Here is an 8,871-nt window from a genome sequence, read left to right as displayed (position 1 = left end):
GAAGTCTTTCTCGCGCTACATCTGAGGGAATGAAGTTTACAGTTATGAATTATTTAGTCCATTCTTGCATATGGCTCTTTTTAAACAAAATAAACAGTTGATCTACACATAGCAGTAATGCTTCAAGAAAATAAGTGAAGAATTTGCATCGGTTTATTCAAAATTGTAAAGAATATCTGCTTTTAATAAGCATTCCAGACTGGAAACTGGTTAGTAAGGTTTTTAATACTGAGATGTCTTGAAAAAGTTTTGTGGATCCTTTAACGACAATAAACTGTCAGGCCAAATTGTTGTGCCCTGTTTTAAAAATTGTACCCTGGGCTCTATGCCTCTTTGAATTTTGCACTACAGCACAGAAATACATTAGAGACAAAATGTCACTTTCAAAATCTTTTATGCAATTTCGTTTCATATTCATTTTATTCCTCTTATCCCTGAAGATAAGAAGAACACTTCTTGTTTCTCACACAGCCAATTCCAGCAAGGAATATCATACAAAAAAAATATCATCTGATACAAAAGAATAGTATTTTAAGTGAAATTGGAAATGTAAGGAAGAGCAAAGAATTAGTAAGTGTCAATGATACAAAGTATTTTCCTGCTGTAATTTATTTGCTGTTAGGCCACTCAGGCTGGTGGCCTGATGGCATAACATACCCAGAACTATTCTGGGGTTTTTTTGCTGATATGACTTTTCAAACCAATGACATATCATGAAAGTATCATTCTGTGGAAATCTCTTTTCTGCTTAATTTTCTACTTTACTGGATTTTTTTACCTTTTGCTTTGCTTCTTCCAAGCTTGATATTTGTACTAAATGCTCACCAATTATTTTTTTTTGCTTGCGCTCTAGTGATATTGTTGGTTCACTGTTTTACTGTAACTAACAGTATTTTGAGGTAGCTAGAGGATTTTTAGATTTCCTGTCACCCCTATATTTGTTTGGGTTGTTTTTGTTTTTTTTTTTAAAGAAAAGTGCTTTTCATCCATTGTTATTAGAATTTGTATTGGTTTTCTAGATGTGTGTTTGCAAAATTTATATTTCTCTGAATGATAGATTCAGGACAGTACCTCATGGTACACTTCAGAAATCAAATCATAGATTTTTTCCTTGGATACCACTTGTTATGTGACAAATTTAAATAACTGCCATTATTGATCTCTGTGAAGGGATGCATCCTATTGGAATAAACATATAATCTGTGCGCTGTTCCACAGAACCATCATATGAATGAGATGGTGTGTCTTATGACAGCTTTTGTAAGCATTAGAAATATTAGGAAGAAATTTAGCTATGAAACATATTATGTATGCCCTGTTTCAGCAGTGTAAAATGCTTAGTCTTGTAACCTGCTGTACAAGAAACTCCCATATAGGAATTCTGACCAAGCAATTTTCTATCTATCTTAAAATTATGTATTTTTTTTTTTTTTTTAAATTAGTATCATACCTCTTAATTTCACACATTCAAACTACAACTTTGAAGAATTGCTCAAACTTACTAGTAGACAAGAGGACTGAGTTATATGAAGTAGGTTTTATTTATTTTCAGGCCTGGAAAAACAAGGGCACTGACACTCTGAACTTCCCCCTTCTGTTTCATTTGACCTGCTGTCCAGATTTTTTGAGGTGAGAGTATATGTCCAGCATTGTGCCTCTTCAGTGCTTGTTCCCTATGTTAAGGCTGCTTTGACAGTTTGGCGAGGTGATGCAGGCTCTACAAGCCTAGACTCAGCAACTTAGACTTATTTCTTTCATGGTAGTTATTTACTGCTTGCTAAACAGGGCTAGGATACTAAGGCTTATAAATTCATAGTAGATTTGAATTTTTAAAATTGGCTTTCAGTTAAAAATCTAACAAAACCAGAGTTAAAAACTGGATCTGTACACAGTGAGTTGACTGTTTTTGAGATTCATATCTATGAATTCTTCAATTTTGAAGGAACGCAAGGTTTCAGCAAAACTTGATCTCCTGATATTTATACACACATTGTGTATATGTGAAAGAAAGTTAAGCATGCTGCATCACATTGGAATAGGCTGCCCAGGGGAGTGCTTGAGTCACCATTCAAAAGATGGGTGGACCTGGTGCTTAGGGTCATGGTTTAGAGGTGATTTCAGCAGTGTTAGATTAATGGTTGGACTCAATGGTCTTAAAGGTCCCTTCCAATCTAGATGATTCTATGATTTAGACAAGCAATTTAACTTCTAATATTTCATTCTTTTGTCTTGAAACCTGTCCTATACCTCGTCATGGTGGCTTTTTTGTTTGGCAAATGGGCTTATTCATCTTTTTTGAAAAAGCAAGTAATTTCAACCAGCAGGAGTGTGAGATTTAGGTGCAAAAGAGAAATTGGCAGAATATCTTTCTAGATGTCTTATTCATTGTTTTCCAGATAGCAGAATATACAGAACAATGAAGCTTGTGGCCTAAAACCCACAACAATTTGCATTATACTAGAAATTAGGGTTTCTGCTGAGTTCTCTTGAACCTCCTCTACCCCTTTACCCAAGGTGAAAAATCAGATCTGAATAGTTGCTAAAGAATCATATTTAAAAGGTTAAAGCCTTTTGTTACACTTAACTGACCAAGAGAGATTCCTGAAGTATTCAGGCATGCTGAAGCTCATCCATTGTGTGTTGCAACTTCTTAGCAAACATCTGCCACTGTCTGAAATTTCTGTCTGCTTCTCTAGAGCATTTAAATTTATCTAGAACAGAGGATTTTTTAAATTCTTTAGAAATCTAAAACCCATTGCAAGACAATGAAGAAAAATTATGAGAACTTCCAACTCTATTATGGTAATTGGTGCCTTGAACACTAAATGACGTGCTGTATACTGTTACATGGTATCTTCGTAGACCCATCTTTTTGTACTTGGTGTGGATGATGAGTTCAGACAATTCATCATTTGGTTCCACACAGACTCTTTCTTCTACCAAGCTTTACAATTTTGGCTGATCTTATGTCTGTCTCACTTCTGGAAAGTCGCCCAGTTATTCAGGTAGAGTTATTATACTGTCTTAAATTAGGAATACTGCTTGATATCTTTCAAAAATGGAACATTTCTCCAGTGAAGTCAGACAGACTTACTAAACTTTACCATTATCTGTATTTCCATGTCTTATACAATCTGTTACAGTTTTGATAGGTATAATTTTGTTCTTCCTACATTACAGTCATATTTGTTGTTCATGTGAGTCCTCTCAATGTAGGAAAAACATAAAAATGGAAGAGGACTAAACCCAGAAACTACCAGATGCCAACTGCAGAAGTGTTCATTATACATACTAAGTAACTATTCACATTTGTGAGCTCCACGTAGCTTTTAAGACAGATCAATTAAAATCCCTTTCCCTATAATAATATTTATAATATTTCTAACTTGTAACTTTTAAACCCATATCTAAATAGAAAGGAAGCCTCAAATATATCAATGAAAATATACCTTACCACTTTGAAGCTTTATCTACTTTATACCTTATCAATGCCTTCATTGTGAAATGAAGTTATGTATAAAACTACAAGACCAATATAGTCTTAGGAGTACTTATTATCCAATTATATAGGAGTACTTTTATCCAATAAACTAGTAGTTTAACCTTCTTTGCATTTGCTTTTTGTTTCATAGGTTTGAGAAATTATAGAATATTAGGACTGTTAAGTACTGTCTGGGAAAAGTGATGTCCCTGGTTTATATTTTTTTTTTTGTAAAAACCACAGTATTCTGCAAGACTGAGGATAAATTTTAAAAATTTAGGAAAAAACCCCCTAAAAGTCCTTCCCTGTATCTGTTTGCTCTGAAGAGTTCTTAAGAATAGTTCTTCCTCCCTCTAAAGAATGTTTTTATAATAAGAAAAAGGAAATTTATTGTTAAAGAAACATATATTGAAGAATCTTCAGCACGTTTTATTAAAATCTTTCTGCGAAGCAAGAGGATATGAGCTACTGGGACACTATAAAACTTGCAGAATTTTCTGATTGACTTGTTAAGGGGTGATGCAGGAATCAGAGCAATGAAAAAAATCAGACGATTGGAGCAATGTCGACAGAACAGGAAAAGTGACTTTCTAAGGCAAAACCAAACTGTCAATGTGAATTTTTAATCTAGTTTTTATACTTAATAAACACTGTAAGGAGTCTTTTATTTGTTTAACCAAAAGTGTTTAAATTGAAAAAGACACTACTGTAGTTAGGCATAACTTAATCTCAGGTGGGATTAATACTCTTCAAATAATTCAGCTAGAAAATTTTGGTTTCATTCATGTAACATATTAGATTGGTATGATTAACTTTTTCTTGAGATTCTTTTAACTGCATTCATTTTATACATCACTATTACAAAAAAACCACTTGCGTCTTCTAGGAACCTACACATTTCAAAGGAGGTATCAAAGTGAGCTGAGAGAGATGGAAAAAACACTGCAGCAAAACTATTGAATTAGGAGATCAGCTGTAACATTAAACAGTACTATGGCCACTGTCATGTGCCAGTGGAAGGAATTAAGTTAGGTAGAGCTATCTTAATCCTTTCCATATTAAACTTTAAAACTATATTGAAAAAAAAATTGCCACATATTTACAGCCAAGTACTTAACTGTTGGAATATCCAGAATTTGGATTGTCCACCTACCTTTATTTCCTCATCTTTTGGCATGCATTATGAGCCTGGTTCTAATTAACTGATCACGTATAGTCCACCCTCCACCCTACCCCACCCAGAACCCACCCCCTGTAGGACTCTTGTCTCCTACTATGCACAATATAATGATAATGCTTACTGAATGAGTAACTATTCGTCATTTTGTTTCTTTGTTATTGTTCCGTGTATGGTCCCATGCCACATTTTTAAGTTCTGCTCTGAAGACGGAATTTTTAATCTCCTCCTGGGCTTTGGTGCTCAGCTCCTGAGCTGTGGTGCTCATCACTACAGTGTCTGAGTGCTTTACGAATCTTAATGAATTTATCTTCGTAGCACTTCTGTGCACTGAAGAGGAATTATTATTCTAATTTGACAGAGAGAGAACTGAGACAGAATAAATTAAGAAATATCCATTATTTTTGACAGTCAATTTGAGGTGCTTACGAGCTGATTTTTCAGATAGTTTAGTATTATACAATACGGGATACCTTCAGTGCCTGTTGCCTATGTTGCAGGTGGAGGTACTTAATGTTTTCAAACCACAGCAAGGGTTCCAAGAAAGAGGAACAGAGAGGTAGTGACCACTTGCAAAAAGTTGTGTTCAAGTGACTTGGTTGTAAGACATCAGTGAGAGAGAGGGGAACACAGTTATTTGGGGAAAAACTCCATTCTCCTGAATCTTCAGACCATCCTTTCTGTTCATCTAGTTTCTACTGCATCCACCGTTGCACACCTTCCAACTTCTGCAAAAGTGATGTAGGGATTATACAGCATCCTACTCTGTATAATTCTGATTTTTCCCCAGAGCAAGAGAATCTTGAGAGCACTGGAAGAGGAACAAATCTCGTGTAAAATAAATTTCCAAATTATAATGCAAAGACACAAGACGGATTTATTAAGTTTATGTAGGAAACTTCACTAATGCTTTAAGCTATGATTTTGCATGTGACCTCCTCATTTGTGGGTTGTTTTTTTAAAAAAAAAAACCAACAAAACAAAACCAAACCCAAAGTAAAGCTGTGAACTGCATGTCACCATACAGATACTCACCTGGCTCATGCTAAGTCTTTAGACAGCTCAGAGCTGAGCTGGGGCAATGGTCTCTTTAAATTGACTGACAGTAAAGAGGATTTGTGAAGGATTTGCTGATACCCCAGGAACTGTAAGATTTGGGAATTATAAATTTTAATCTAATTTCTAAAGGAGATTGTGCTACTGTGAGGTCATGCCCCTTTTGCAAATTCAACTCTTTCTGGTGCTTTCCCTCCAGTCTATGACAGATCCAGTTTTGTTTCTTTATTCCCATTTTGAGTCCTCACTTCCTCTAGGTGCCCTTTTTTCCCTGTTCATCACAGTTCTTATCATATTACTCAGTCTGCTCTCTCCTCTAGACGTCCTAATCAAGCCTAAGGCTTCACAGAAAGATCTCAGAAAGAATGGCTTTCAAAATACCCTTTAGAGCAGTATTACCATAGTGTTCCTTTTTACCTGTGAGCACACTTGTATGCTCACAAATCCATTTGTTATACTCTTGTTTAATGCACTACAATTCAAAATATTATTCTTCCTTTCGTATTTTATCTTTAAACTCATTCCACCTGTTGATAAATAACCTGAAAAAAAGGAAGATCCATGAGATTACTAACTAAAAAAATTGCATCTGGCTGTGCCACAAATTTCATCTGTGTCCTGGATAAACCATGTAAATTCGCTGTCACTTCTACCCCATGGACAAAACAGGGGTAGCAATATTTCCATTCTTTAATCCACATTTTTCCTTGTTCATGTCTAACATGGACATGCTTAATATTATTACCGTGCTTAATTCCAGTATTTTCACAGGGTCAGAGGCTGAAGTTTTTTTGCCCCTTGGCAGTGCTTTTGTAATAGGATCCTGGTCTCAGTTAGGGCCTTTGAACTCTATTATAGTTCCAGCAAATAACAGCAGAGTGGCAGCAGTTATTATATAGCACATAAAACATACATGATGCTGTGTGAAAGATTAGCTATAGCAAAATTGCCTTTCTATCCTGCACAGGACAATATGCAATGATTCAGCTAAAAGCCTGTTTGGTAAGTCAGTCATGATATAAGTGGATTTTAAGAATTTAGAGCATTTATTTTAGAAGGAGAATATTGTCTTTTTTTTTTTTTTTTTAGGAGAAGAACACATCTGATATTGACTCTGACTATGTCACAATAGTACCTACAGCAGCAGACGTGAAAAAAATAGGACTGCTGAAAAACATGAAAATTAAAAGTTTGTTCAAAGGAAGCATATGTTTTAAGGGAAAGAAAAAAAGAGCAGAAGGTACAAAGGAAAATTAGTGTCCTGGAATAATGTAAATAAGGTTTTTAGTTATATGTGTAATAAAATAAGTACATAGTAATTAGGATACATATGTGTATATATATATATGTTGTCACTGTGTCTTGCAGAGATTCATTACTGATAGCTTTAATTACTGAGTTCTTAAATAAAATTCACTGAAAAATCCCGCAGTCACCATTGTAGTACCAGTTCATTCCTATTTCAAAAAGTGAATAGTTTTGCATGGCAGTGGGCATAACAACAGCAGCACAATGGAAAAATACTATAAATCATTTAGAAGAGGAGCAGGACGGGAAGACATGTCGGGGAATTAATGCATGCAGTGAAAAGAGGCACCCAGGAATGTTTCTTTTTCACTAGTTTTTCAGTGATATGTTTTTGATTTTATTTTGCTGGAGGACAGGAGCTGATTACACCAACCCACACACAGTAAGAAACAATCTATGGAAGATGCTTCTTAGTAACCCCTCAGGCTGCAGCAATTCTATCTTATCATCATTGGCTGTGTGGATGTATTTTATCTTCCAACATAAGCAGTTAAACTCAATAATCCTATTACTGTAGTGAAGTAGGATACAAGAATCCCCCAAAGCAGAAAAAAGCCAAAACTAAATTAAATACGTTTTGAGACATCAAAATATCCTTTAAAAATCTGCTTTATGCAGTGTTGAGATTTTCACATAGATTTTTGTTATTAAATAAGCAAGTGAATAATCATTAAATTATTTGTAGTTTTTCTACCCTGAAGGATACTTGGTGGGATTCTGTGTCATGGTTCTGCTCAATGTAAGTATCAGGCAATAGCAATTAGGGGAGTCTGTGAGGAAATACAGGTAGAAACATTTTCAGGACGACAGCATGCACTCATCTTGTATCTGCAGCTCGTCCTGCACAGACAGTGTGATCAAGCATCTCATTAAGAGCTTGGTAGAGACTGCGGCATGGTTGAGAGCAAATTGATTAAAGTTCAGTCTGGATATTAATGTTAAGATGATGAGACTGAGGAAAGCAACCAGAGGATATAGAAAAGATGTCAGCCCTTTTACTGAGGATGTGCATCCATCAGCTGTCACTTCAGCTGACTTTCGAGTCCAAGAGCATCTTGCTAGGTCTTCTACAGCTTTTACATCATCATAGAGCTGCATGGATCTGGGTGGCATTTTATTTATTTTTAAACCTGGATCAAGTCACAATATTACAGCAGACTCTCCAATTTTGGAGCTCATACAGAATTAAGCTACTTACTTGTAAAGCACAGCATCTTACTATGAACACTTCCTGCAAGGTTTTTGCACTTGTCTTCTGCTAGTTCTGGATAAAGTAGGTGTGCTGATTTGAGCTGATAGTACGGACCACTGACACTTGAATAGCATTGGGTCTGACATCTATAAGACAAGGAGTAAGGAGATTGGGAGGTACTCTAGGCACATAGCCTCTGGACAAATCACGTCTCAAGTGGGAATAATGTTACTCTTTGTGGCACTTCTAAAACAACTTTAAAATCTTTAAATGGAAGGCCCTATGGATTTTCTGGGTTTGATTTTCTTATAAATAAAGGGCTAATCACAACAATATTTTCTATGGAGCTACTTGATTATGTCATTCAGTGAGCTCTCATGTCTGCCTCATGTGAACAAGGTGTGGTTTGGGTGAGGACTAGGGAACAACAGACTCTTGTGGCCAGAGACTGTGGCACTTTTGACAGCATACTGAAAGGCCAGACTGGCTATCAGCTCTGTGATGATGTGTCTAGGATAGGGGAAGCAATGTATAAATATATCGAGATATGTTTGACAAAGCTGTGGTGCATTTAATAATTGGCTGCTTTGAGTTCTGGAGCTGCTATATCCAAATCCTTCCTTGTCCAAGCACTAGTAACAGGTATCACAGTGAACA

Source organism: Numenius arquata, chromosome Z (assembly GCF_964106895.1).
Source record: "Numenius arquata chromosome Z, bNumArq3.hap1.1, whole genome shotgun sequence".
Classification (NCBI taxonomy): domain Eukaryota; kingdom Metazoa; phylum Chordata; class Aves; order Charadriiformes; family Scolopacidae; genus Numenius; species Numenius arquata.
Note: the sequence above shows the minus strand (reverse complement) of the source record.